General features: G+C 45.2%; 1 long non-coding RNA gene across 1 annotated transcript in view; it reads left to right on the forward strand.

Moving 5' to 3' along the window:
- The window catches only part of LOC129383636 (uncharacterized), an 83,507-nt gene that overhangs the window by 34,989 nt on the left and 27,381 nt on the right, over positions 1-21,137 (forward strand). Inside the window, exon 2 of the long non-coding RNA XR_008611494.2 lies at positions 9,090-9,109. This is a non-coding gene — a long non-coding RNA (uncharacterized lncRNA). The remainder of the gene's footprint in view (positions 1-9,089; positions 9,110-21,137) is intronic.

Raw genomic sequence — 21,137 nt, forward strand, 5'->3', positions numbered from 1 at the left:
CGAGGAGAACCGCGCGCGCTGCCGCGGCCGTGAAGTTGCGCTCCCGGACGCACAGATGGCGCCAGCCTCGAGCTGCGCGCGCACGCCGAACTGTAGAGGAAGCAAATTTCTTGCACCCCTGGCGTCGCTATCGCAGCGTATCCGACTTCGCTTGCCGCGGCCTGGTGCGCCGAGAACGCCGGACTATATCTTGGTAATGGGTGAACACGGCTCACCGTGGCCGCGCTCCGCGGGGCGCCAGTGCGTCCGGCGCGGCGGCGCATCGAAGCGAAGCGGCGCAGGCGCACACGGACCTCGGGGAGGCGCTTCGCATCGTCTGCTACAGCGCTGGAGCGCGTCGCTCTGGCTTTGCTGTAAATTACACTTCGCTAGACCCAGGTGACTGAGGGACCGAGGCGGCGTTGCGGGAAGGCGCACTTCACTAACTGGAGCATTTTCCAGCTGGTTCGGTCTACAGCTTGTGAATAGCCTGATTAATCAATATACATTAACAGAAACGAGCTTCTCACCACATAAATCACTTAGGGTGTTTATAATAAGTGATGAGGGTAAAAATACAGTCCTTTTTTCGCGCTCTTTATTACGCTGGGGCCATTTTATTTCGCTCTTACAGCATTTGGTGTAGTGCATACCGAGACACCTATTAGGCGCGCTCTTCGTTGGAATCATCATGTGATGAGCCTAGCGCGCCGTTTCGCGCATGTCTTGATGCTAGAACGAATTTGCTTAATTTACCTAAGAAAGAGACCGAAACCCACAATAATTTCCACAGAAAGTTATAGAGCGACTGTTCAATCATGCATCATCACGAATTCCATCGATGTTACCATTAAGGAGGGCAATAATATTGCTTCGACAGCAACTAAGAAGTGACATCCGCTACTTCGCGACTCTCTTGTTGACGCGTTATGACGCTGGTAGGGGTGCGTGGAGCGCTTTACGCGATGCAGGAAATTGCTCTCCCCGGCATAGCAACTGATTTGGCGGCAATTTTACTCCCCCTTTTCATCTTTCTACATCCTATAAAAAACAAAATTCATTTTTATTTATTTATTTATTCAAAATACCCCCAAAGGCCCTCATTACGAGGGTATTACATGGGGGGGGGGGGAGGCAATCACAAGCACTGGTCATAGTTAGTACATACTAAAAACAAGAGAGTGTAACAGAAGTAATAATACAGCGAAGCATAGGTAATATACAAGATAATTAGGTCACAATTATTACAGAGAAAACATTAGTACATATTAGGAGAACATAACGCAACTGCAATGAAAAACACCAATTTTGCTAAAAGTTTGGGTCACAGTTTGGGTCACAGTTTGGGTAAAATCACCGAAGCGGTGCCAGTCCTTTGACGGCTACCTGGCGCGAGAAGTAACATTCTCATTTAGAGGAATCGTCGGTCAATTATTTGATTACATTGATTAGGTGAAGTAAAACATGTGGCACCGTCGTTTTTTGGTTTTTTTTTTCTCCTTGGAGTCAATGCACGCCGCATGCGAATGCTGTTTCCGTCCGTTTCGAATAGGTAATTGGAGTGGAAAATCTATAATCTACATGTCTGTTTTCTAGCTTAAATTACGTCTTGACGGGTAATTAAGTCGTTATTCGCTTCTATTTCATTTCAGTACTTCCTCGGAATAGATCATATGCATATTCTCACTAGCATATAATAATTTGTTAATTGTGCGGTATACGTCCCGAAGCGACACATGGCCTATGCGTTACGCCATGTAGGTGTGCATCCGGTAAATTTGGAGAAAAGGAGGAATTGATTTCTCTTTTCTTTAGGGGTTAGGGGGGGAGGGCGAGGCTGAGTGGGTAAAACTAAAATATGAATACGGCACAGGAACCCTTGCCGCGAACAAGCGATGCTGTTGCCGTCGTGGGGAAGTGGCCGGTCCGTGTGTTGGACGAACGCGGCCATGATAATTAAACTGGCGGTCATGAGGCCGGCCCGGTGTCGTCTGCCGACAGCATGCCGGTGGTCGGCCAACGGGCTCGACATTTGTAAAAGCCAAGCCCGGCCCAAGTCAGATTGCTGTAGTCGGGCCAGTCTACTTCTTAACTGACCATTGGCGTCAGCGGGATCTACCGCCGAGCCCCCCGCACCCCCTTCCTTTTTTTTTTTTTTTTTTTTTTGCTTAGGTCATGCTACCCCGTCCTAGCTTAATATGCTGATGCGGTGCAGCCAACGGCTGCTCAAGTGGGTGACTGGCCGCTCACGAGTTAAAGATTTTGGGATGACTCGTCAAATCGAAAGACACCAGAGGTGTTTCCATTAAACACATTTCTGTCAACTTGCACGATGAATTGCATTTTGTTTGGTTGCTGGTTGTCATGGCACTTCGGCGATAAAAACGCTGTAACAGTCCAGGATAATTTTATTTCCCCGGTGAACTTTCGGAAACTAGCCATGTCGCGGGTACCGGAAAAAGAAAGAAGACGCATTGCAGATCTGTGCCTAAAAAACTATTCTCAACGCGTTATATTGGAGATAACAAAAAGGCCACTGAAAACTGTGAATCGAATCGTCTAGGCTTACAAGAAGATGGCGGATGCTCCCCGTAAAGCCCGGCAAAGAGTGACCACTGAAGCTGAATGCATGACCATTGTTGCGGCGGCTGCTGCATACCAGACCTCCACCGTTCGGTAACTAAAGAACAGCCTCAGGCTAGGTTCTCTGACACGACTATCATGGGTCGGCTATACGCCGCAGCCTAATAAAGAGCGCGAAAAAATGACTGTATTTTTACCCTCATCACTTATTAAAAACATGCTAAGTGATTTATGTGGTGAGAAGCTCGTTTCTGTTAATCTATATTGATTAATCAGGCTATTCACAAGCTGTAGACCGAACCAGCTGGAAAATGCTCCAGTTAGTGAAATGCGCCTTCCGGCAACGCCGCCTCGGTCCCTCAGTCACCTGGGTTTAGCGAAGTGTACTTTACAGCAAAGACAAAGCGGCGCGCTCCAGCGCTGTAGCAGACGACACGAAGCGCCTCCCCGAGGTCCGTGTGCGCCTGCGCCATTTCACTTCCATGCGCCGCCGCGCCGGACGCACTGGCGCCCCGCGGAGCGCGGCTAGGGCGGCCACGGTGAGCCGTGTTCACCCAGAGTGGACAAGACTACGGCGCGCGAGGACGATGTTATCCCGGTACCTCTGCATCGCAAACAAATCCGCTGTCAGAGGAGGTTAACACACCGCCCTTCCGCCTACCTTCGTCCTCCGCGACGCTTCGTCTCATTTCTCTTTACTCTTTTCGCCCATTATTACCTGCAAATTCCTATAGGTGGCGCTACTTTGCCGCTCGCTCTTATTAGAATGGGAAGACATCTGCCCAGCGGTTGTTTTAGGCACCACTGGCCCCCTTGAAGCCTTTGGGTTCAGCGAGAGCAGGGGAAAAGTAAACGTCCGCAATAGAGATTAGTAAGAGGCGATTGGAAGATTGGCGGAAGTAGGGAAACGGCAGAAAACGGAGACGTACAAAAGCAGAATTCGCAATAGGTGGTCGGAAAATTTGGTTGTGGGAGTTCATATTGTTTTTTTTTCTTTATTTCTTTTTTAACCTAGGTAGGACATTAAACAGTATAATAGGAAGAGTTTGGTGGCGCAACCCACCGCCCCTTTCCAAAGGGGACGCTCATAACATCCATCCGTCCGTCCGTCCATCCATCCATCCATCCATCCATCCATCCTCTATTGAAGTTGTTTCCTCCTCCTCCTCCTTCCTGTAATAGCGCGCTCGCGCACCTTGGTATTTTCTTCACCTCCGGGTGCCTTTCTCATTCGATTGTTTCCCGGCCTCACACATCTCCCGCCTATTTGAAGAGCTGGACAGTTACTCTTGCACATAAAAATGTACGTGGCATGAAATCAGTTAGAAGGAAACTTAGCGTAGGACAAGCCATGATGTATGATCTGAAAAATCAGCGTGGCAAATTTATCAACAATTTCGAAAATATAGTAATAGCAGCGGAAGAACCCTATACTAATCTGTAAAGTACCCAGAGTAGCCACGCTACCGTCATTCGAAGACGTAATGAGTAGGAACGGAGGCTCCTTCTATAACTAGCGGTGAAGTTAGTAGGGCCTTGCAAGACATGGCCCGTAGAAAGCGGCAGGAGAAGATGGAATAACAGTCGATTTAATCAAAGGTGGAGGAGATATCATGCTTGAAAAGCTTGCGGCCCTTTATACGCAATGCCTCACGATTTCAAGTGTACCAGAGAAATGGAAGGGTACTAACATTATCCATATCCAGAAGAGGGGAGACGTTAAGGAATTGAAATATTATAGAATAGACCCATTATACCTCGCTTTGTGTATTCTATTAGATATTCACCAAGATATTTAACAGAATGAGGGCTTGGCTTTAGTGAAGCAAGAGAACAGGCTGGCTTCAGAAAGGGATATTGTGCAATGAATCACGTCTATTCCATCAATCAAGTAATTGAATAATCTGCAGAGTACAATCAACCTGTCTATATCGATTTCATACATTATGAAAAGACATTTGATTCAGTAGAGATAACGACGTAATAGTTCTGCGGAAACTCGCAAGGTGGAGAGAAGTAATTATAAAAGGAAAAATCAGACATCCACCCGTTCGTAGCAATTGCTACAAAGGAAACCCATACGGGTTCCTCGAAAGAAAAGCCTCAGAGTTGAAGAAAAATTCGTCCTAGTCCGGGAGTCGAACCCGGCACCACCACCTTTCCGGGGCAGCCGCTCTACCATCTGAGCTAACCAGGCGGCTAGCAGATGAGAGGGCGAAGACGAATTTGTCGACAACACGAAGCAAAGGCAAGAGTTTGACGTAATGATTACTTCTCTCCACCTTGCGAGTTTCCGCAAAACTATTACGCCAAACTCTTGCCTTTGCTTCATGTTGTTGACAAATTCGACTTCGCCCTGCCATCTGCTAGCCGCTTGGTTAGCTCAGATGGTAGAGCGGCTGCCCCGGAAAGGTGGTGGTCCCGGCTTCGAGTCCCGAACCAGGACGAATTTTTCTTCAACTGTGAGGCTTTTCTTTCGAGGAACACGTATGGGGTTTCCTTTGTAGCAATTGCTACGAACGGGTGGATGTCTGATCTTTCCTATAATAATAGTAGAGATATCAGCAGTCATGGAGGCTTTGCGTAAAAAGGAGTACAGAAGGCATACGTGAATATCTTGAAAAATATCTACAAAGATTCCACAACTACCTTCGTTGTTCACATGAAAAGTATAAAGTTATCTATGAAGTAAGGCGTCAGGCAAGCAGACACTATCTCTCCAATGCTATTTACTGCATGCGTCGAAGAAGTATTCAATCTTTTAAACTGGGAAGGCTTAGGAGCGAGGATCAATGGCGAATATCTCAGTAGCCTTCCGTTTGCAGATGACATTGCATATTCAGCAACACTGGGGATGAATTACAACAAATGATTGAGGATCTTAAGAGAGAAAGTCTAAGAGGGGGGTTGAAGATTAATTTGCAGATGACAAAGCTAGTGTTCTATAGCCTGGCAAGGGAACAAGAGTTCAGGATTGCCAGAAAGCTTCTAGAGTCCTTGAAGGAATACGTTTACCTAGGTAAATTACTCACAGGGCACTCTGATCATGAAAAGGAAATTTACAGAATGAAGACGGGTTGGAATGCATGCGGCAGGCATTTTCAGATAGTGACAGGGAGCTTACCACTATCACTGAAAAGAAAGGAGTACAATCGCTGCATTCTACCAATGCTAACATATGGAAAAGAAATTTGGAAGTTGACAAACAAGTTAAGGACAGCGCAAGGAGAGATGGTACGAAAAATGTTAGGCGTACCATTAACGGACAGGAAGAGAGCGGTTTGGATCAGAAAGCAAAGGGGGATAGCCGATATTGTTATTGAGACTAAGAGAAGAAAAAAAATGGAGCTGCCGGCCATGTAACGCGTAGGATAGGTAATTGATGGACCGTTAGAGTTACAGAATGACTGCCAAGAGAAAGGCAGCGTAGTTGAGGACGGCAATAAACTAGGTGGGGTGATGAAATTTAGAAATTTGCAGGCGCAAGTTGGAATCAGTTGCTGTTGGACCGGGGTAATTGGAGATTCCAGGGAGAGGCCGTCGTCCTGCAGTGAACATAAATATAGGCTGTTGCTGCTGCTGATGAGGCATATTGCCTAGGACTGGCTAACTTGTTCCTGTTTGCTTGAAATGCCGTCTTTATCGTGCGTTAACTCAGTTCCATCTTAGTTATTGCCTATTGGCATGAGGGACTACATGGCGATTAAATATGCACCGACTGATATGTCTATACAACAAACGGTTCGCTGTATTAAAAACCTTGGACGGCGCCAGCACATGGCAGATTTTTTTTCTTGGAACAAGGCCTTTTAAAATTTAATTACCTATATGAATTTAGGCTAGCTGTATACATACGAGTCAAACTCGATAAAGATGTAAAAATTTTTTTATCAAAAGTTTTTCTCAAGTATCAAGGAATACAGTTTTAGGCATGGCCATTTAGAGTTCCCCTTTGCAGGACCAGCTGCGGTGCAAAACAACTAGCATATTTACTCCCCTCCTTCATAAACGCACATCCAAACACGATCACTATTGCGCGAAGCTTCAGAGCATTGAACTGCTTCAAAAATGCTATGAATATATAGTTGCTTTCTCTTTCTGATTGAGACTGTGTCAGTAAGTTTATTGCGTGCTTTATGTATAATTGTTTTTTGTTAAGTCTGTCTCATATTGTGCTTGTATATGTTTATCCATGTTTTTCTTACACAAAAATTATTCTGTAAAACTTAAGTGTTCCTACTTAGAAAATTTAACAATGATATAAGTACTCGAAGTACGTATGTCTATACTTCATGCTACGTATTTATAATTTATGTTATTGTAACTTAAATTGTATGCTCTGCTGCCTCACCGTTGAACAACGCACGGGTGGTACGGGTGTCAAGGCTTTAGTAAGGCAAACAATGTCCTGCCTTTAGCCTTGCAATCCAAGACCTTCACCGTGTCTGAATTAATTGTAAATAAACTAATAAAATATGATACATGAGCCCACGATGTACTCTAGCCAGCGTTAATCTCGAGGACGGCGTTCCTATGCTCTTCGGTAAAACCGTGCCTGCTCTAAGCGTTCTTGCACTGCCGTGAGTCAGGCACTGCTCCAGCGCGTAGTGCATAACTTTTGTACGAAGCTTCGCCTATGGAATCCAAGCCTTAGAACTTACTACAAAAATTAGTACAAGGAACGCTGGCGCTCCTATACTTCAGCAACTATGGCAATGATGGTTAGTACATGAATTTGCCTTAGCTGCGTGCATGTGGCTTCGTATTGTCTTGTGGTGTTGTTTGTTACACTTTACCGCTCCCAATTTGCGAGCATATTTTTCTAAATACTCAAGGCAATTAGACTGTGCACACGTGCATAATCATTGTGAATTGTTCCACTTAAAATGCCATATTTTCTTTAAAATTATGCGTTTGCAACGTTACAAAGCCATTTCAAGCCACAGGTACTAGATTTAATCAAACACTGTATAGCCTGGTCATTATTCACAATGCTGCATGAATCTCAGTACTTGAAGCTTTTGCACGTTCTTGGCATGATGTCTCATTTCCATGGTAGTTCAAGGAGCTGACGTCAGCAGCAATTGTAGGAAACTTAAGAGGCCACGCAGCATATTTCCATTGCCCGGTGCCTGTCACTTTTGTGCTTGAATGCGAGCTGCAGGACCGGGGTTAGCGACGGTAGTGCCGAGCATAAACTTTCTTATAAAAATTTCTCGATGAGACTCGGCGGTCCAGTCAGGATAAGCATAGTACAAGCATCTGCCTAAGCTTTGCCTTCCTGACATCAGACGATTTGAGACTTCGCAAACTGATCACTTAAACAAAATACTGCGTTGTAAATGCAACAATTCACAATGATTATGCATGTGGGCAGAGTCTCATTGTACCCTGCGTTTTCAAATGCACAGCTTCTTGAGCATGAAAAGGAAAGTACGATAGAGTCACAAGCACAATGATGAAAAAAACCGTGTGCTGCGCAACATTCTTATCACCACTGCATGGGCTTACTGCCAGGGTTTCCTCTAGTAATGGTTGTAAGAAACCGTGTTGTCGAAGTGCTTTTGCACCGGAACTTTTCCGAACGCTGAAGACGTACCTGCGTTGAAGTTGCTGTGGCTTCGTCTACCATATATAGCATAGGAAACTTTCAGTTGTTCCTGTATGTCGCGGACACTGTCCTGTAGCGTCATTCGCAATTGGCGCGCCACTGTCGCTTCTCAGGCGTTGGAAGCCTACCCACGCACCTGAAATATCCTATGCCTGCTCAAAAAAAGGCAACAGACATTCAACGCACAAGCTGACATGCGCAAATAGTCTGAATTACATATGTGCAAAATTTCATATTCGAAGAGAACACGCAATACCACACACCAAGAATTACGAAATTATTTCGTTACACGAAAGGCTGTTTTAGCGACTTCCACGTCACTTAGCTAATTTACTCATACTCGACAATCTTCTCGATCATTTAGAAATCTCACTATTGTGTTCGCCAAAGCATATACCATCCATTACAAATTTCAATTAAACACGTCTAATAAATTCTTTTTGCACCACATTGCGAGATTCCGGCAAGCCGCGGAGGCACTACAAACCGGCATAATTTCAACATTTGATTTTGTTTCCGTTGCTTCTCGTGTAACATTAAGTTGTAGCGATTGTGTTCTATGAGATGTTCAATTAATACATGAAATCTGCTCCATGCATCCACTATTTTCTCTGGGTGCTGTACTCCACAGCATTGAAATGGGACTGGGCAAACAACCATGTGGAGTTAACAATTTTTGCACAGCGTACCTTAATCGCTCTCACGCTTCACCTTTAAAATCCCCCATATTTCTCCGAATCTTAGGATTTTGCGACGTTTCGTTCTTTTAATAGGTTCATGTCTGCGAATACGCGTGTACGTTTACTGTGTCGTACGCCTTATTCGTCTTTAGAGCAGAGAACTAATCCGGCAACAAGAATTCAGTTCCTGATCGTGGAAATGCTAACGCGACTTTCTTTTTTTATTTTATGTACAGTGGAGGATCAGGGAGACCTGGTAAGAACGCCCACCGTTCAACTTTTCTTGGGAAATTACTAGCATGAAACTGCGCTTGTTATGCTGCCAATTTACGTGATCGGTATGCAATATTTCCTTGGCTTAAGAATTCTGTCTATCGTCTATTGTTTCACGATGATTGGACAAATACCTGTAAATGCGAAAAAAGGTGCCGCTTCTATTGGTTCAAACAACCGACGAATGATTAAAAGTTGGCAATAAATTTAGGCTACGAAGATTTGGTGGAAACAGTTAAGGCTGCTTACGTGTGGGAACGCGAAAGCATTACCGTCCATTTGGTGAAACGTTTTATTCCGCGTGTTCCGTGCCCGCACAGGCGCTCCTAACTGCTCCTCGGCAAGGCCGAACGAAAATGCGCCACACGTCCTCGCTCACCCGCGAGGAGTTCGCAATTCGAAGGACCACTCAGCGGCGTTCAATTAGACATTAATGCTTTCTTTATTTGATACACTCGTGACATGACGTCACCTCCTCCCCATTGGCTGCGCCCCCACGTTCCCAATGGTGCGCGCACTAGGCCACAACTTTAGTCCACCGGACCCGCGGATCCGCAGTGACGCCCGGGAAGCGTGCTCGTCTCGAACACCGGGTTCGATTCCCACCCAGATGGAGATTTTCTTCTCAAAGCCATTGATTTTCTTTGTTCACGGGAACCTCCCTGAGAAGTTCGAGCAGTCCGAGCATTTCTGACGTGATTTACTCGTTGCGCCGTCGGCCATTTTTGGTTCGATCACTCGGTGGCGACGCCTATACGACAAGTAAAACTCTTGCATGGGCTAGTTGGTTCATGCTTGAATTACTAAAGGAAAGGCGCAGAAGACCAGGACTCAAGAAGAACACCAACGACAGGACTAGCGCCGGATTTTTGCGTAATAGGGCATATAATGCTTTCACATAAAAACGGAGAAGACAGAAACTTAGGTTGATGAGAAAGTATTTACGACCGCTGAACAGGCTTCATTTATTTGTAAATAATTTGCAGCGACAGCTTGTACCTACTCAAAACAATGTTACATGAATGGCGATAGAGAACTTAGATCAATATGAAGTATTATTCATACGCTGAATTTAACAAAAGCACGCACTCTCGTACAGCAGAATACTAACAAGAAAAACAAACATAAAACCTGTAAAGATGCCCCTCCATCGGTCGATTTAAGCGCAAGATGTGCAACTGCTACTTGACACATTTCGGTGATTTGAATGTCATTTTCTGGAAGTCATAATTTGTTTTTGATTGTGGAAAAAAAGTATTATGTCTACAAGCTCTTACTCCAGGCGCAATTGTGTAAGCATGCGATAAAATTAGTCCTCCTACGCAATTTTCATCTTGTAGAAAATGAGAAATTGTTACTCGAACATGTGACACGCGCACTTCGTTGCCAGTGAATAAGACTAGCAGGAATATAATAAGAAACAACGCAAAACGATGGGCTGTGATCCCCTACTGTCACAATATTTCCCATCTTCAGAAAGGGATTGGCTAATGCCCCGGAGTTAAGGTGTTTTCTTTTAACGCTTCACAAGCTGGACTCACTTTGCATGGTACGCAAAGATGGTGGTTATGGCGCTCGGAAATTGGCGAAAAATACACGAAATTGGTACGTGGCATGCGTGGTGCGTGTTAGGTGCGCAGTCTTACTTACGTCTGGGAAATAGTAGGTGGCCAAAACAAGGTGCCTAAGTGACAGGCTTCACGAGCACGGGTATAGTGCCTATACGACGACATAATTTCAACATTTGATTTTGTTTCCGTTGCTTTTCCTATAACATTAAGTTACCGTAATTGTGTCCTAGGAGGTGTTCAACTGCAAGGGCAAGGGGACTTCAGAATCCATTGCCGAGATTCTGGTTGTGAACCATTTTTTTTAGATTGCGTGGTTAGAAGCAAACGTCTGTTTTAGGTAAAAAGAGAGGTCATTTGGCCGCAGAAGATGATCGTCCAGGAATTCACATTGTCACTGAAGCTACATCAATAGGGTTGGCACACAAAAGGAATATATTACATGCCGCATGCTCCGTGGCTATAAGTGGCTTCTCTCGGCCCATCGTGTTGGACGTATCTAAATTTTGCCTGCTGTAGCGCCGTAGTCTCACTACGATGTGCTTTATAACCGTACTAAGGTTTTCGCACGTAAAACCCCATAATTTGTTCAATTATTATCTAGCGTTGTTTCTTGCCTGAAGCACGTTCTTGCGTCTATTACACAGGTCTTGTTTGTTTAACGTCTGCTTCTTGTCAATGCGTAGTAATGTACCTGGGATGCATCATATAGTGCATTTGCAAAAGCTTCTCCCATTTCACCGCGATTATTCTGTTAGAATTTTACACTTTTGTTTGTCTCTTCATACATGTCCGCCCCGTAGTTTCTTTGAAAAACTTGTTATCATAAGTTATAGATACCAGCTCACCGAAATCGGCACCCTACTCAGCGTTTTTTTTTCCCTCAGATATTTCAACAGGTCGTATCTAACTACTCCTATCTATCTAGCTACCTACGTATCTATCTAGCTAACTCGAAAGCGTGATTCCAAGTAGGAGTAAAAATAGTACAATGAATTCAACTTTGCCTGAAAATACCGAATACGTCAATGCGTCACGAGATTTCTTCAAACAGATTGACAGATAGTTTCCATATGTGGACATCCTAAGTCAGTGTAAGAGTGAGCGCATAAAAAGCACGTCAATGTGCCGCTTAGAAACAAGAAATTCAGGCAAGGTATAATATTTCATTGAACCGGTTATTCATCATGACTCACATGTCGTCATTTCTTTTTAATTTTCCACACCATTGCCTGACTATTTACGTGAACGCGTGTGAGAACCAACGTGTGCCCTAATCAGGTTAACTGCATGTCCACACACATCGAACCTAAACTCAAGGACATACTGACAAATTTTGAAATATAGAACATTAAAGCTAGCCATCTTCAGGCACTGCAGAATCGGCTCGGACACCATATTTGACCTTGTCTATTTGAGTTCTAATGCAGAAGAGCTCGAACAGCTACTTATAATACTTTTGAATATTTGCATCGAGTTAAATCGTCCTGCAATATGTACAGCGTTAAACAACAGGGCGTCGAAAATATCCATCTCACGCAGCGACTTCAATTTAGATAATTGGGCAACACATACTTGGTTGGTTACCTTACCCTGCGAACAAACGAAATGACAGAAAGGTCTTTAGGCAAAAGACAATTCTGACTCTTTACATTGTCGCTTTCTATATGGATAATTATCTTGGAAGACTATGCGGTGCCGAGGAAAATTACGCAGAGACTCGCTTCAACAGAGGTATCAGGTCACTGTCTATTACGCTCACACCCGTTATAATAAAGGAAACGACCTTGCTATAGCGTTCACAAACACAACGGTTAATTATTCGTGCGATATCTAGGAGGAACAGCTCACTGACAACACATGTTGCAGATTCTATTCAGCAGCAGCTGTTATGTATATTTCTAGAAGCGAAGAGAGAGAGAGAGAGAAAGGCAAAGGAAAGACAGGGAGGTTAACCGGAGATTATTTCCGGTTGGCTACCTTGTACTGGGGGAGGGGCAAGGGGATGCGATAAGGTATAAAAGACGTGAACAGGACAATTCACAAGTACTTCCGCTTCGTCATTGTCGCTTTGATAATTGCCGAGAAAAAAATTCTACAGAAATATATAAATTACATACAATATATATAAATGAGAGAGAAGAAGGGGAACTGAGGGGCTCTATTTTTGCTAATTTGGACCATATAAAGCCAACAGACAATGAAGACGAAGAAAGCTTTGAGAAAAATAGCTGTGGCTTCTTCCGTTCTTCTTGTTCATTACATAGAGAGGGTCTGCAATCGGGCAGCCTTGATGCATTCAGGCAGGGCGTGTAGGTTTACTGGCCAGTTGCCTTCATCGAAAAAGTTCACATAGACATGACGCCTACGGCAGAAAGGATGTTCCACATCCGCCGCCAAGGCTGTGAGAGGTAGCGCTTGGAAACACTCCCTCGGCTAGTCCTACTATACAAACAGGAATACTCGTGAAAGTGGATGGGAAAACGGCGACGCGATAGCTCATTTGGTAAGAGCGTGGCTACGTATTTCACCTGCAGCCATGGTTGTAGTTGTGTTACAGCGAAGCTGTTTGCCTCTAGTTAGCCGGAATTTTTCGTCTCCGCGTGCGCTGTGCTTGCACAAAAGAAGTCGCAGTTTCGCCCGAAAGGCCAAGTATCGATCACGATAGAAAACCAATAGACAGCTATATGAAGTAAGGATAGCACTTTTACCCACCGTATAAACTTGAAAACATTCACTTCCTATCGAAATTAACAAGCACAGCATCAGTGCGCACCCTCAAAAAAGAACACATCACACACAGTTACCGCGGACACTCTCTGTCGAAACTTTGGCGTGAGGAAGTGCGGCAGCAGCAGCAAGTGAAGTGGCCTTCGTGCTGTCTATCGCTTCAGCGCAAACTTAGCGGCGAGAACGCCGCACGTACAAAGCTACGAGCCGCCGTTGCACCTAGACTCAGTCCCCGACGTAGATCGCTTTCAAAATAGGGGGCAAGCAGCCGCCGGTTGATGTCGCTCAATGCGCGGTTGCTGCCGGAGTAAAACGCCACCACCCTCCCTCCCCTCCCCCCGGGCCCTTTCGCGCTACGGCAGACGGCCCGTTTCCTCCCGACTTTCCTCCCTCGCGCGCGAGATCAATCCGCGATCGTCGGCTCCCGTCGCCTGCTTTCACTCGCACCTACAGCATGCGGCACGCGGCGATGGTCTTGTCGCCCTTGGACATTATACGGGACATCGCGGCGACGGCGACGACAACAAAAACGCGCCGGGAGTGTTCATATAATTGCTACCGCAATAAAAATGGGGGCCTATAACGAAGACCGTGCAAAGAAGCCGGAAGCGCAGTGTGCTACTTCTCCAAGCTGTATCACATGAAGTCGTCAGAAGACATCATCACTTGACGAAAACGGCATCGCGTGACGTCCTGTTAGACGTGACGATGTCATCAGATTACGGCATCAGGCGCATCTTGTCACTTAATGATGCCGTTATTCTCGTATGTCTCCGAAGTTATGTCTGCAGCTTGTGCGTAAGTCGTACTTCACGAATTTTCTGATGCAATTTACCTTGACAAATCCAATTCGTTCCATAATGCACTTGCACTTGGCGGAGGGCCTATGAGAATTAAGATGCACACTGCACTTCAGCACACGTGTGCGCGCGTGTGATGTGCGTGTGCACACAATGTATCTGTCCTTGATGCATGGGCGCGCTGCCCGTTGCATCCGTCGCACAGCATGTGCTACGACCGTAATCGACTATTTCTAACGTTGTGACTATATATATATATATATATATATATATATATATATATATATATATATATATATATATTGTGACAAAGAAGATCGGCAGGCTGAAAAGCCCCGTTTCCATCGCGTGGCTCGTACCCAGTTCGTTCGCTGGCTGCGCCATACCTGCTGGTGCTGAGTTTGTCGCTGCTGGTCTACGAGCCCAATAAACCCCCCTTACAATTGGTGTAGCTGCGGTGTACAACCGGAATTCTGGAACTTCGTAATCGGACACTGCAGCCCGTCTTCATAATGCCGGAGGAAGGACCACCACAACCCGCTGCCCCGGTGACTACCGTGGTCTGCCCCGGCCCGTTGCGTCAACGCGACCCACCCATCTTTAGTGGTACCGAAGACCATGACGTAGAAGACTGGCTCGCTGACTACGACCGGGTGAGCGTCCACAACCACTGGGACGACACCAAAAAACTGAATTAAGTGCCGTTTTATTTGAGCGGTGTCGCCAGCGTGTGGCACCGCAACCACGAACGTGATCTGACGACGTGGACGGCCTTAAGACTAACATGAAAGAGGTATTTGGGCGCCCCGCGGCTCGCAAGCTTCGCGCCGAGCAACGTGTGCGTGGCCGTGCGCAACAGTGCGGGGAGACCTTTACCAGCTATATAGATGTTGTCGACCTCTGCAACCGCGTTGACGTCACAATGGCTGATACCGAGAAGATTCGCCATATCTTAAAAGGCATTGAAGACGACGCCTTCCACATGCTGTTGGCGAAAAATCCGTCGACAGTCTCTGAACTCGTCTGTCTTTGTCAAAGCTTTGACGAACTGCGCAAACGACGCGTAGCCACCCGCCATTGTACACCTCAGGCCACTTCAATGTCGAGCTTGGCTGCTGCCCCGGATAACACTTTGCTGCTGCTACAGATCAAGGAGTTCGTCCGTGAAGAGGTGGCTTGTCAGCTTTCCTTGATTCCACTTGCACACGGCCAGCCGAGTACTCCGTTGGCGCCCGCTCTGCAATCTGTCATCAAGAAGCAGGAAGCCGACCACATTTCGCCTTCTCTCCAGCAGGCTCCGATGGCCGCTCCCCTGTCGTACGCCGAAGTCGTGATGAAGCCTGCGCCACAGACCTACGGCCCCCTTCGCCTACCTTTGTACCCACCCGTATCCCCTCCAATCCGTCCACTGGTCCACTATGCACGACCTCAAGACCATTGGCGCACGGACGACAACTGTCCGAGTTGTTTTTATTGTGGTCGTGCTGGACACGTGGCACGTCACTGTCGCCTGCTTACGCCGAACGTTCCCAACAATGTGCGTCCATATGCGCCACGTTTCCAACAACGCCGCAACTATTCGGACACCTTTGAATCTTCTCCTGCAGTCGACACCGCATTCTCCGCCGCTTGCCGTTCACCTTCTCCTCGCCGCCACTCCCTTTCCCGCATGCAACAGTGGCGGAGCCCTTTACGCCAGTAAAACGAAAGGAGGCGAGAACTGCGGTGTCAGCGAAATGTATAAGGCCTCAGACTTCCCCGAATAACGTTATTGAAGTCGCAATAGAAGGAACATTGACGCGAGCACTTGTCGACACCGGCGCTGCACTTTTAGCGATAGATGGCCGTATTTGCCGCAAGATAGGAAAAGTGACGACGCCGCTTTCTGGAGTGTCTCATCGAACTGCCAACGCGCAGCACGTCGAGCCATCCGGCGCCTGCACTGCTCATGTCGTAATTCAGGAGGTCCTCTATATCAGAATTAATCGTGTTGCCATCATGTTCGCACGACGTCTATTAGGTTGGGACTTTCTCTCCACAGATCATTCGATCATTGAATGCTCCCGCACCGAAATCGAGCTGTTTCACTTTTCGACCGATATTATCGCTGACCATAAGGACCATTGTCGCAAAATTGCTGTTTCAAAAGACACCGTTATACCTGCCTGGTCTGCCACTCTTGTCAGTATCTCTTGTGACTATGTAGATGACGGCACAGTACTCTTCGCTCCGTCTGAACTCTTATGCCCCAACCACTGGCACGCGTCGGCAAGCTTCGGCGCGCGCCGACAAGCGAACGCTTCGCTTCGCGTTGGTGGGAGGAAGAGGGCATGCAACCACAGGACAGAAGCTCTGACGCGCGTCGAAGCTCGCTCCTCGGCTGCGGCGCACTGTTGCTGGACTATTTTGCCTTCATCCGTCAAAGCCCGGCCTAAAACAGCCTCCTGTAAACTAAGCTTGAAACAATAAGTTAGTGATCTGTATGCGCTTTCAGATATCAAAAACACGTTTGAATAATGAATATACGCCTGCCGTAACAGTCCGTTTTTATTCTTGAATTAAAAATAGTACAATAAATATCGACATCAGCGCTCACGCGTCGTCTGCCTGCAAGATCGCTTTGCAAACACCTGCACGACGATGCCATATCATATCAAAAACTGTTGTACCATTTCATTTTTTGGTAGCTCATTGTACAGCCAACTATGCAAAAATTAGGCGTGCAGAGTATCACTGAAAGAATCTGTGTTGGAAATATTGTCACGTAGTAGTGACGGTAAATAAATAGTGCAGACTCAATCACAACGATAGCGGCTAGCAATGTCGGCAATCGTCGAAAATCTCATCTGCGGGTCAAGCGCGTCGGTTTGCATACATCAGTCGTCGAAATTTACAGCCTATTCGCTGGTGCCCACGCGCCTTCCAGAAACTACTATACAATTCGTGTCGCGTATGCAATCAGATTAACAGGGTTCGTCGACAACAGACAGAACCATCGATAACATTCGCGAAATTTCCGATCCGTTCAGGCGCATCGTGCACCGAGCGATAACGCTTAACATTTTTGAGCCGGTGAAATACTGTAACCAGATACAGATAAAGCATCCGTGTCAATATAATTATGCTTGTTGGTGCATGAAAGAAACGGGAAAAAGTGGGTCCTGAGAAAATCAGCGAAAAAGAATTGAAACACCTGTAGCACTCACAAAAAAAATCTAGAATAGCTAAGATTTATGTAATTCATAGCTTGTCTCCCCCTGATTCTTGATTCTGTAAAATACAGCCCATGGAGCACTTCTATTATTCTAGGTTGTTTTGATGCATCAACACCGCATCCGGAGACCTTCACATTGAGTGTATTGCTACAAAACATTTTCACACTGTAAGCGCTATGTTCTATTGTAACTGGTTTCCACATGTCAAGTTTGTCTTTCTTTACTTTAATGAAATGACATACCGTCAGATAATACAAGCTTGAGAATTGGAGGGTTTCAATAGGGGTCTTTCGTTGCCCTTTGCCAAGTCGTATTATTGAAGCACTTATTCGAATGTATGGGAGCAGCTCATTTGCATAGTATAAGAAATATTTAAACAGGTTATTTTCACGATTTATACATTTTGTCAGCACAAAAAAGAGCAGTTTATTGTTTTCAGCCTGCTATGATGTTTTGACTGAAAGATATATTCAATTTGTTCTGCGAGGCACGCAATATTTGCTGTGTCATATTATTTTATTGCACAACACTGGATACAGTAGCCAGCCATTATTAAAACTCAGAAGAAATTAATAACAATACTTATGACCAGGCACATAGCATATTGTTATTGCACTTTCTTAATTCATGCCCTTTTTTTAATTGCACAAAAGGTACTGCACTGAAATAGTATACTAGTACATACTTAAAAAGCACGATTTTATACTACAGTAATAATCAATCATTCAAATGTTTATTGTAGTGCCCAGGAACAGCTAGAGAGCCTTTGTACTGGTGCACTTAACGAGCACTATGCGAGACAAAATGTACAGAAAACATGAATGTGGTAGACAAAAAAATGCAAGATAGAGAAACAAATAAGGAAAAAAGGAAACGAGGAAAAATAAAAGGGAGTTAATCCTACGTGATTATCTACAGATACACAAAACACAGGAAATGAACTATGAAGTATGTTTCGGAGTCGAGTCTTATACAGCACATTCTTGCAACAACGCCAGGCAACGAATGTGGAATGCTACCTGGTATACTGTTGCGGCACGAAAAAATGCATATTATGAAGAAGCTTTGGGGAATATATAATGTCATGGACCACCTTATACAGGAACAAAAGGTGTGATTAATTAAATCTTGAATCTAGAGGTGCGAGTTGAAGTATATTTGAGAAGGCTCAACTGTGGTCTCCAGAATGGCAAAAGTGATGCTTTAAGATAGATATCAATTTATTCTGGATGCGTTCAATGAGGTCAAAATTAGATTTGCTCGCTGCACCCCCTCCTACAGAGGCACACTCTAGTAGTTGGCGGCGCACAGCAGAATTTCAGAAACACAATAGGTGAGTGAAAATTATGCAATATACGGCATGCGATTCCAAGAGCGCGAAGGGCATGTTGTGTAATTATCTATGTGAAGAGAAGCTTAGCGTTTTGTCGAAGTACACACCAAGATCTTCCATTTCATCGACTATAAGGAGTGGAGCATCACGTAGGGTGTATCAAAATTTCACACGGTGCGTTTTCTGCATATAACTTAATGCCATGGTATCGGAAGCATTTAAATGTACTTATTGTTTCTGCACCAGTTTGAGAGTGAAAAAATGTCTTTCTGGAAGTCGATGCAGTGGTGAACACTGTTGACAGTCTCAAATAGTTTTAAGTTGTCGGCACACAAGGTCATGCTGTTCATTTATTAAAATGCTTTTAGTACTAACAGAAAGCAAGGAATCCAATACCGATTCAAACACTTTTGACGCACTGCAGAGGATAGATATAGGTCGGCAGTTAGTAACTGCACATCTAGCAGCTGATTTGTGCATGGACAATGTCCATGCTGCCTTCCGAGTGCTATAAAAGGTACTAGACTTTAGGGAACTATTGAAGATGTTTGTGAGAATAGGGAACAAGTATGCTTCCATACATTTTAAGCTGTGCGGAAGAAATACCATCACCACCACAAGAAAGGGAAGATTTAAGGCACTTTATACACTTGAAAACAAGCTTTTCATTGACTGATAGCGTAAATACTGTGCCAGATTGAGAAGGAAGGTTACTTGAAGCATATTTCACACCATATAGCAAGAAGAAAGGTTCTGCAAAGGTATCAGCAGTGTTCGAGACAACACCACTGTTTTTATGAAGAAGACGTACATCTTTGGCACTCTCTTTAGAAGAGTGAGAGCGCACAAAGCTCCAGAAATATGTTGAATTATGTGTCATGCTGGCTTCAACACAATCAATGTGGTCGTAGTGATAATAATAATAATAATAATAATAATAATAATAATAATAATAATAATAATAATAATAATAATCTTAGTGGTAACTTGGCACTGTAGACTAAAAAAAAGGCTGATGCCTGTATGTTAGAGCGCCTGATATCCTGCCATCTAGAGTAGGAATTTGCAGGATGCAGAAGACACCTCCTTCCCCTCCACGTGTGCGCACACACACACTTGCTCAATAACAGCACGGCACACACGCACACATTCGACGGGTACACAACACACAGGAGTGCCAATTCAGTCTGGTTCCAAGGAAGGAGAATACAAATGGCTAAGGGGGGTCAAGAGAAAGCTCTGTATGCTAGATATAATCATGGAGTTGTGGTGTCGGGCCATAGAGGCGCGATGAGGGCTCGGGCTGTGCTGACCACTCGTTCAGACGAACTGAAGAAAGATTAGTGCTGTTCAGAGAGCCATCAAGCATTCTGCAGTATAGGCTAGTGCATGGTATTGCAGGGTGTGCTACTTGAGGGGTTTGAGGCAATTCTCGTAGGCTGGCATGAGCTTGCGACAACCGAAAAGACGGGAGTAGAGGGTGCGTGTTGTCCAGCGCTGAACAAGCTTAAGTTTGTTAGCGTCGCGAGTTTGGTACGGGAACTATACTGATGAGCAGCACTCAAGTCGTGACAGAATGATAGAAGCGTAGAGTGCTCGGCAAACCTTACGTCATCAGGGAAGGGAGACACGGGACACAAACCCAAGAATGGGCCGATACTTAGATACAGTGCTGGTGACATGCGGCAAAGTTGAGAGAAGAGCTAAATGTTTCACCCAGAATGGGTAGGACCCGAACCGTCTTTATAGAGGTGCCTCCAAGGAAGTACGTTGGACGTGCAGCAGTTTTGTTGTGGCTGATACGCATGGCAGCACTTTTTGCAGTGCTACTACAAAGTTTGTTATTGTAGGCCCAGTCGTTAACCTTTACGGAATGTATTTATTGTAAGCACATATGCTGTGCATCGGCATATTGTTGTTGCGGAAGTGTTAACTTGTTAATCAAACACATTCTGCGCAGATGCATTAGTAATTTGGTTTTGAGTAGATTGTTGTACTGACTACAATTTATAGTATCGCAGCAAGAAACATTTTAGTAGAAGCTGAAGGGATTCCAGAAGTTTAAGCATACCGACTGCACTCACACAATGCACTCACACCATCTACACTTTACATAAACAAAAAGTGAGATAAAAAATCAATTACAGTTTCATTGACTCAGTACTTGCTGCTTCTGAAGCAGGCATCGAAGCAATCGTGGTATACGCTGCTACATGCATAGGTCTTGCATGATGCAGGTCCTGCTATGTAGTGCACATGGGGCACACGTTGCGAACAGATTTCTTTTTGCAGTGCTCAAGTATAACGACACACTGACTCAAACATGACTGCATTGTCACGTCTGCTTCAGTGCGTCGGTGTTCTT

The sequence above is a fragment of the Dermacentor andersoni genome, chromosome 8 (genome assembly GCF_023375885.2).
Source record: "Dermacentor andersoni chromosome 8, qqDerAnde1_hic_scaffold, whole genome shotgun sequence".
Taxonomy (NCBI): Eukaryota; Metazoa; Arthropoda; class Arachnida; order Ixodida; family Ixodidae; genus Dermacentor; species Dermacentor andersoni.